Genomic DNA, 9,296 nt, shown 5'->3' on the forward strand with positions numbered 1-9,296 from the left:
GGAGCTATTTTGGTAAAAGCAGGAATTGGTGCAATAGTAGTACTAATTCTGATTTCTCTATTGGCATGTTGCATCCTACCTGTTGTGAGGAGACTGTGGGAGCGAACTCTGGCTGCCCAAATGAACCTTGCTGCGTCGTCTCAATATGTGCAAATGGAAATGGCCGCAATGGACTCAGCACAACACCCAATGTGCCTGAAGAATGGGACGGCTGATGGGACAACGGCGGAGTAATCTTTGCGTCTCATCATAGATGTTGCTGTTGTGGTTACATGCACTCGACTAAGGAATCGGCCTCAAAGCCCTCTTCCAGCAGCAAGACCCCTGCAGCAGTCATCAATAAAACTGAACTTGACTCTTGTGTTTTCTTCACTCCATTTCTTTTTCAGTTCTGCAGCTGGGACTCTGACTCCGTTCTCTATTTCAGTTGAGCAGTTGTGTTGTTACGTTGAGTATATTCATTACACCTCCTGTTGTGTTTAACTTTTATAGGTTTAGTCACAGCGACATCATCTAGTCGTTCATTCGTATCCACGTCAATCATTTATTTCACATGAGTTTGTATTTTTGATTGCATATTCACGTACAGTTACTGGTTGCAATATTGCTAAGGGTAATTAATGCTCGATCATGCTTATGATTTTTGTTCTCTGTTGGAAGGTTTCATCAGTTTGTTTTCTCTTACGTGCGTTCTTTTGTTAATTCACTGTTACCTAATGTCTGCCATATACTTAGGCTAGGCTTGCATGCTCACTCTGTGCTTTATGTGACCGTCCTGTTTTGGGGCCAGGAGGTCAAGGGGGAATTTTTCCTGTTAAGAACAGCGGACAGGTTTTCGCCCCCTTACAGTTTGCGCATGCATTTTGATGTGACTGAGCTGGTTAAAGACGTCACATTCCATATTGTGTTTTGAAGCTGATACTTACTTTGTGTACTCATCCAAGTGTTGGTTTGCAGTTACTTCGTCGTTACATATATGCCTATATAGTTTGGTTGAAGTTTGTAGTGTATTTGTCATTTTGCCATTCGACGCCCATTTACTGGTTTATGTTAACGTTCACTTATGTGTTAAGTTATATGTTATGTAGCCAGCTTATTAATGGGGGTGGACACCCCCATGGGGGGGATCTGTAGGAGCTAAAAGCAGTGTTTTGCGTATGTGCATGTTGACATGTTGCTTATCAAGACCAGCCGTTTATCAGGCAGCCCAGCTGCTGAGTACATGCTCCAAAAACATGTTGATCTGTCCAGCTTATGTAAGTTTCAACTACTTTTGACCATATTAGGATGTGGAAGTAGCACCCCATCATTTCTCAGAATCAAAAGGGAGGTGGGGGTTGAATAGTATAACTGATGCTGCGTGGTGTAGGAGAGTGGGCTTTTGCAGAAGGATCTCCAGCCGAGGTGTTTAGATCGAAGCTGGACGCTGTCCCCTGTGAAGTGTTGGTGATGTATGGATGAGTTGTGTAAATAAATGCCCCCCGCTGAGTTTGGACAAAACCTGTCTCTTTCTTGTTTTTGATAAGGAAAAAGAACCACACGTTCAGGTCTGTGATATAAAAAAGCACAATTATTTTCTGTTTCTATTTTTTAATCACACTTTATGTGATTACAAACACTGCAGCAGAGATGGCTTTCAGAATTGTGTCTACAGAGGCAGTTGAGTGTGTGAGTGTTAGAGCGGTGAGAAAGCAGTGAGGTGTGTTTTAGGAGTGACAGAAGTTCAAGGTTGAGGTGGGACTGCATCAGTGATCTAGTGCAGTGGTTCCCGAACTTATTTAGCCGCGCACCCCCTTCTATGTCCCGACCATGTTGACGCACCCCCCAGCCCCCACATCAGGGCATGGCTATATATATATGTGTGTGTGTGTGTGTGTGTGTGTGTGTGTGTGTGTGTGTGTGTGTGTGTGTGTGTGTGTGTGTGTTAGTTTGTTTGGTGCAACATTGCGTTCCATTCTGTGTTAATCACCCCAATCATCTACACCTGTGGCAGAGTGTTGCCTGGACTGCCAATTAATGAACAGACGCAGGCAGCAGGCGAGGGCAGACAGGTTTTATTTAAAGGGAGGAACGCGTGGACCAAGGGAGAGACAGCTAGGATGGCAGGCAGGAGAGCCCGCTAAGAGGCAGAGACACACCCCGGATGGTGTCTTGAGGACACATGTGCCTGAACCCCCCCCCCCCCCCCATCGTAAGTATCGAGCAGTGCCTTGCAGTGTTTGGAGTTGCTGTGGCTCGGTGTGTGGTCTGATGCCGGGGACCTGTTACTGCCAGAATTTTGTGTGCCCACGGTGGCCGGGCGGAGGAGGAGTAGACCCGCCGTGAAGTTATCTTGTGGCTCCGTGAGGACGATGACGCCGGCCTTGGAGGTTCCCTGGTCGAGAGTTCAGCAGGGCCGGACTGGACCGCCTTGTCCCTTGAGGCCCTGCGCACACTTGATTGAACGCTCTTTTTTTTCCTTGGCGTCATTATCAGGGTTTTGTAATTAATTTCCCTTTTTAATTTGCTTAGGCTGTCGCGCTGCTTGCCTTGTTTTAGAACATTTTTAGAACCTATTTAATCTCTTTTAATATTGGTGACACCATGCACCTCGATCGTGTCACACATACACACACACACAGTTTGATGGAGGGATTTTGATGCAATTATTGAGAACAGGACGTGCACTTTGATTGGATGAGATTTTTACAGGATTGTACGTTTCTGTTACGTTAGATATCTTTCAGCGTGATACCTGCCACCAAAGTGGTTAGCTGAACAGTGTAGCCGCTAACAATCACCGGAGGAAAAAACACAGATCGCCATCTTTCTCCTTTTGGTCTGAGTTAGAGAACACACAGATCGTTTGTTGTGCATGCTCAACTGAAATAGCATTCCGGTGCTCGCACAGTTCACGTGATGTCATCACTCGAGTCATGTGACATGCCTTTGTTACACAATATACTCAACACTCCAACTCAAAGGCATGTCTAGTGATTCTCTATTGTACTACATAACAAATGAGTAATACACATACGACGTAAATTTCAGTAAAGCGCATAAAAAAATAGAAGAACTGACTTGGCCTCCTCTACTTTTTTCTTTTTTGTTTTTCTTTCTTCACCTTTTCGTTTGCATCTTCAGTACATCACGTCTTTTCAGTTCACATTATTTTCCAAACAAGTACTCTTTAAAAGTCTCAAAATTTGTTTTTGGTACTGGCTTTGTGAATACATCAGCAGCCATGTTTTCTGTAGAGCAATACTCGATGTTTATCATTCCGTTTGTATGCTGATCGTACAAAATGATATCTAATATCTATTGTTTGCTTCTGTGTCTGGATTAGGGTTGTCACGGTATGAAAATTTAACCTCATGGTTATTGTGACCAAAATTATCACGGTTTTCAGTATTATTGCGGTATTTTTTAAACGGTGTTGCATATGTTCAGAAAGCATTGATAGTCCTGTTCTACACAAACTGAAATAGTTCTGAAAAGGTTTAACAGTGTTTATTAAACCTAAAATAACACAAAGCCTTAACAAAAGTGCAACTTTTCACAAGTAAAGGAACAAATAGCTTCTTTTTCTGGAACATGTTACAGTAGTCAGTGCAGGTTTAAATTATACAAATCCAAAAATTCAAAACATAAACAATATGTAAACAAATCAAAGAAACACCACTTGTTTTCTCATATACTTGTTTTCTTCATTATCAAAATGAAAATCTAAAACTCCAGTCCACCTTGACTTGAGCACTGTACAAGTCAACCTTTAAAAAATATGTATTTAAAATAAATAGCCACTTTAAACAAATTACTAAAATAACTACTACACTATGTAATCAAATCCAAATGTTCAAGTATAAATGGCATTGAATAAGTAAACAAATCAATGACAAGGAACTAATTGTATATTTCTCTTCATCAACAAATAAGATGCTTCATCCAGCAACAGGGTGTCCGTGACACGGTTTAAAAGCTGGCTGAGGACGCTGCGGCTGCAGTATATAGTGACTCGTTGCATTCTCCCTCAACCAAAAGTCCTCACGTCATGCATTTAAGCTAAAATGCTAATGTTAACTTACCTTGCACTGGCTGTAGAGACGTGGGTGATGGACAGGCAGATGTGCCATTAGATTCGAAGTGTTGCTGCCTTTTGCAGACACTTTTTTCCTGCACGTTCTGCAAACGGGATAGCAGTCTTCTATTAACTGTCCCTCAGCATTTTTCAGAAATCCAAAATATGCCCATACTTCCGATTTAGTCTTCTTTGAGGGCTGATAAATGTCCTGGGCGCTGCCGTCTCCTCCTTTGGCCATTATTTCAGCTTCAAAGTTTTGGTTGCAAACTAAAAAGTGCGTGTGCGCGGGACCTTCAGCAGAAGCGACGGTGGCTGGTAAGGGTCACCGCGCCTAAACCGCGGTCACGGTAAACCCACCGAGATAATTTAGTTTTTTAAAAACTGGACGGTTATTTTTATTGTCAACCTTTTTACCGAGGTTTACCGCTATACCGGTTACCGTGACAACCCTAGTCTGGATACTGGGTTTTTGGATAATGCCATTGCCCCCTGGTTTTCTCCGTATATTCTGATGGGTACATGTTTGTTACAACTATCTATCCCTTTAAGTAGCTGTACAAGGTATATACTCTCTTGAGTTGTGGCAGCTAATGCCATATACTCGGCTTCACATGTTGATAGCGTAACTGTAGGTTGTTTTCTACTTTTCCATGATACAATCGGACCCTTTACAAATAGACTAAAACAATATGTGGCAGTGTGGGCATCCTGTCACAGTGTCCCGATTGATCATGCGCCCTGGCTACTTGGCCAAGGGGATGTCCCTTTGGCTGACTGGATAGCGCGCGTGACTCTCACCCGGGAGTCTGGGAATCCCGCTCGGGCCCTCGTTTCTCCACCTTGCCACACATATCTTGTAGTACTTCTTCTGTCGTCTTTATCAGCTGCCCAGTCAGCATCACTGTATCCTTCAAGTTTTAAGCTTTTCTCACTTTTGTTAAAATGTAATTCTTGATCAATACTACCCTTTAAGTACCATAGAGCTCCAGACCCCACGTGACTCTCAGTTAGTAGACGCCATATTGGCAGGAAAAAAAGGTAAACAAACACGGATCTTAAACATGAACATGAACGGGATCGGCTTGGATTTTTCGTCTGAGTTTACTTCACACTTTAAAACCGAAGAAATTGTTATATATAGTCAGAAATTAAATAGACTAAACATCTCGGACCCTTACCGTGCCCCTGGGATACTTTTTGAAAACGCCAGAAGCTGTCGGAGTGGACTTCTTACCGGACCTGGCCGGGGAACCCCTTGGGATTTTCCCGGAGGATGCTTGCCCAAGTGGCTGGGGAGAGGGAAGTCTGGGCCTCTCGACGCTACTGCTCCTGTAACCCGACTCCGGATAAGCGGATGAAAATGGATGGACAAATAACAGATTTACACGTAAGTAGTTTAAATAGAGTGCTGTGCTCTTTGAATGTATAAACTGAACGCCAAGAGAAATCACTAGTCTGATTTTTTTTCCGTGAATAAAATAAATATGTCAGGCAGGAGCGTCTCAGGATCTGTCTGAGATCTGACTCGGTGAGACAGATAATAGCAATCCAAAGTGCTTTTTATGTGTGATCTGACAATTGATCAACCATTGCTTAAAAATTAAATACAGCTTAGCCGGTTAACTGCTGTGATCCTAAAACACGTAAACGGCAGCACGCAGAAACACGGGGCAACGCTTTACGTGATGTTTACTTGTTGCTATGAGTAATAAAACTGAAAAAGCCAAGCCAAAATAAGTTTAGGAAGCCCACTAAGAATCGTAATAAAAGCGTTTAAAATAAACACTATACATAGTTGAGGAAACGTTGGTTTAAGTAGCTGATATGAAGTGGTCGCTGCATAAGCAAAAACCTTTTCTCTCGGGATCCCACAGTTTCATTTTAGCCCGGTCACTAATGTGTTTTATTACAATGATCCAACGATTGCGGCACTCCGGATCTTGGGGAATCCTGTAGATGGCTCATTCCTTATGTTGTCCTGTTCTGCATCCTGGGGCACAACAGGAATCTACCTTTCCCGTTTGAGTTTTCTGACAATAACAAATAGTCCAGCTGCTGGCTTCTGCATGCCAATATGACGCCGCTTCGATTTGAACTGTTGCATGCCGGGAGAAGTGATGTCAACTCCCAGAGCTCTATTGGGGGGCAGCAGTAGCTCAACAGGTTGAGCGGGTTGTCCAGTAATTGGAAGGTTGCAGGTTTGATCCCGGCTCCGGACAGAGAATTCAGCTGTTGTGTCCTTGGGCGAGACACCTAACCCACCTTGCCAGGTGGTGGTGGTGAGAGGGACCAGTGGCGCCCGTTCTTGGCAGCCTTGCCTCCGTCAGTGCGCCCCAGGGCAGCTGTGGCTACATTGTAGCTCATCACCATCAGTGTGTGAATGTGTGTGTGAAAGGATGAATGATACACTGTAGTGTAAAGCGCTTTGGAGTCCTTGCTCTGAGAGGTGCTATACAAGTGCGGGTCATTTATCATTTATCATTAAGTACCGTATTTTCCGGACTATAAGTCACACTTTTTTTCATAGTCTGGCTGGTCCTGCGACTTATATACCAAAGTGACTTATATGCCAAATTATGAATACCCCGCTGCTGCCGGCCGGCTCCGGCCCAGGAATGTGCTCCCGTGCCCGCTGGGAGGGTTTGAAATAGGGATGAGTGAGTACACCACTATCTGTATCTGTATCTGTACTCGGAATGGGCGTGGCATAACCCGGAAGTGGTTGTGGTTTAACCGGAAGTGGGTGTGGTTTACATCAATATATTATTTTAAGTCCGAAATTGATATGGAATGATCAGAAGTTGATATGTGTGTGGTTTATTTTAGGGATGAGCCGGATACTTGTTTCAGACGAGTATCCGGTACGGATAAAGCATTTTTGACGAATACGAGCATGAAACGAGTAAACCTCGTAAATATCTGTAATCGTGCTGAAGGAAAATTCTCATTAGGTAACTGACTGTCTTCACGCTCTGTTACTGGCCAGTCACATTGAGTGCCCGCCCCTCCCTACACACAAAACTCTCTAGCCGGCCGGGAGCGCAGTCCGTCCGGCTCATCCACGCACACACACAGACCGTAACGGATCTCGCTGTGATTGCTTCACTGTTGCTCACGTTTCTTCAGTTTTCCCTAGGTTTTCTTCAGCTCGCCTCTTTTTCGGTTGAATATTTAAAGTTACGTTTTTTGTAACTTACATGGTGCATTTGACAAGACAGAGCTGACGTTCTGCATCAGTCACTCACTACCTCCGCTCCGGTCGGGTTTTTTATTTTTTTAACTCCATCTCTCTCCCTCTCATCCTCTCTCTCAGACACACACACCTTAATCAACATTGTTTTGTTTAACTTTGTGTGGGGCAAAATGCCAAGAACGTTAAGAAAAAAAAAACAGTTAAAGCAAATTAAAATAAAAAAATATACATAAAGTTGTGTCTGGTTGTAGCATTTCATATTTCCTAGTTCCTACTGCATGAGTTCAGATGTATTAATCCATGCACTTAAATATTAATGTTCTGATTTTATTGAAAAACTTGTTCTGTAATAGTTTCTTTACTACTGTGATAAAAAATATTTAATCTCAATTCTGAGGCTGCTCTGTAAATAGTTTTCAAATAAACAATACACATATCAGCTTCCGATCATTCCATATAAATTTCAGACTTAAAATAATATATTGATGTAAACCACGCCCACTTCCGGGTTATGTCACGCCCATTCCGAGTACAGATACAGATAATTTAGTTGGTTGAACAGATACAGATAGTGGTGTACTCGCTCATCCCTACTGGCAACCCACAAAGTATTTGTGGAATTGCAGCTTTTACACTTTTAACATTAATATAATTCATAAGCAAGCCAAGGACCGACCGTGATGGACCTCAAGTGACAAAAGTGATGTGCATATATTATCTATTCAGTATTGATAATCTTATATTTTACTATGGTGGACGTGCATTTCTGTTCACCATAGTGAAATGCTAGATATTAATGATACTGTTCCTACGTAGGACTGGGTGTGTTAAAATTACATTATTTATATGTAATAATGAGCTTCTCCATTATAAGATATCTGTTCCCCAGATATGAGAGTAGCACCTGGTCCTGGTGACCCAGCCAGTTACAAAAACTAGTAGGGGTCCTAACTTTTGTAAATTTGTAAATCATCCAGTGTAATCAAATTACGGTATAAATCCTCCCAGGTGAATTCTGACTAAATCGACCACTTGTTCAACTCTATGAACCCTGGAGCATGGGTAAAGTAAAGGTCAGATCCCAAGCTAGCTAACTAACTTTTGTAACTACCATACTCAATTTGCCCCAACTAGTGGACGCCAGGCTAACCTGGCATAAAGAAAAGCAATCTAAATCGCTACTTTCCCCCTCCGTTGAATATTCGTGTAACTCACTATTGACATCCACCATGGCAGACCCTACGTCAGGTGACGTGGCTGAAAAGGGTCAAAATGACTCCATCGTAATGCTGATGATATTAATTTGTAGATAAAAGACGGAAAGAGGAAAACACTGACTGTCTTTGGAGGACCACTATCCTGGTGGGTGAGCCAATCCCGGAAGTCAGAACAACAAACAGGTTGAGAGCTGTTTTAGTGAAAAATGACAGTCTACAAGCAAAATCAATCAGTTCCACCCTAGAATATAGAAAGATGTCAATTTTGCAGCACGGTAAACACAGAGAAATTTGAAACAACACAAACAAGCCAATTAAGTGACAAATGAGGCTAACTAGTAAACAGTAAAGCTGCAATGGCAAATTTAGAAAGCAAATTAGCTTAAAACATTTTTTCATGCCTTTTAAAAATGCTCTAACATAATAAATAAATAGTGGAGATTAAAAAAATTCAATATAGTGGTTCTTTGGCGTTAATCTAAAATCCTTTGCCGATAACACGTTTCAGACCTAAAGCAATTATTGGATCATCCGGATGTCAGACTAGCCAAACCACTGCACTTCCCAGGGACCTGCATTCAAAACACACTCATGTATTTATCAACAGAACGCCACTGGTGTGAGTTTCTCAGCTCAATAATATCAGAGAAGGAGAAACAGTCAGCTGCTACCACTTCTACTTTGGACTAACTAGTAGAGTCCCTATAAAACAACACCATTTGAAGTCACGGACAACAAGACATTTGGACCTAGAAAACGGTGGTGGGTGTTTAGCCCCAACCAGGGGCGGTTCTAGACCAAATTTTCCAGGGGGGCCACAGTGGGG

The sequence above is a fragment of the Nothobranchius furzeri genome, chromosome 11, assembly GCF_043380555.1.
Source record: "Nothobranchius furzeri strain GRZ-AD chromosome 11, NfurGRZ-RIMD1, whole genome shotgun sequence".
Taxonomy (NCBI): domain Eukaryota; kingdom Metazoa; phylum Chordata; class Actinopteri; order Cyprinodontiformes; family Nothobranchiidae; genus Nothobranchius; species Nothobranchius furzeri.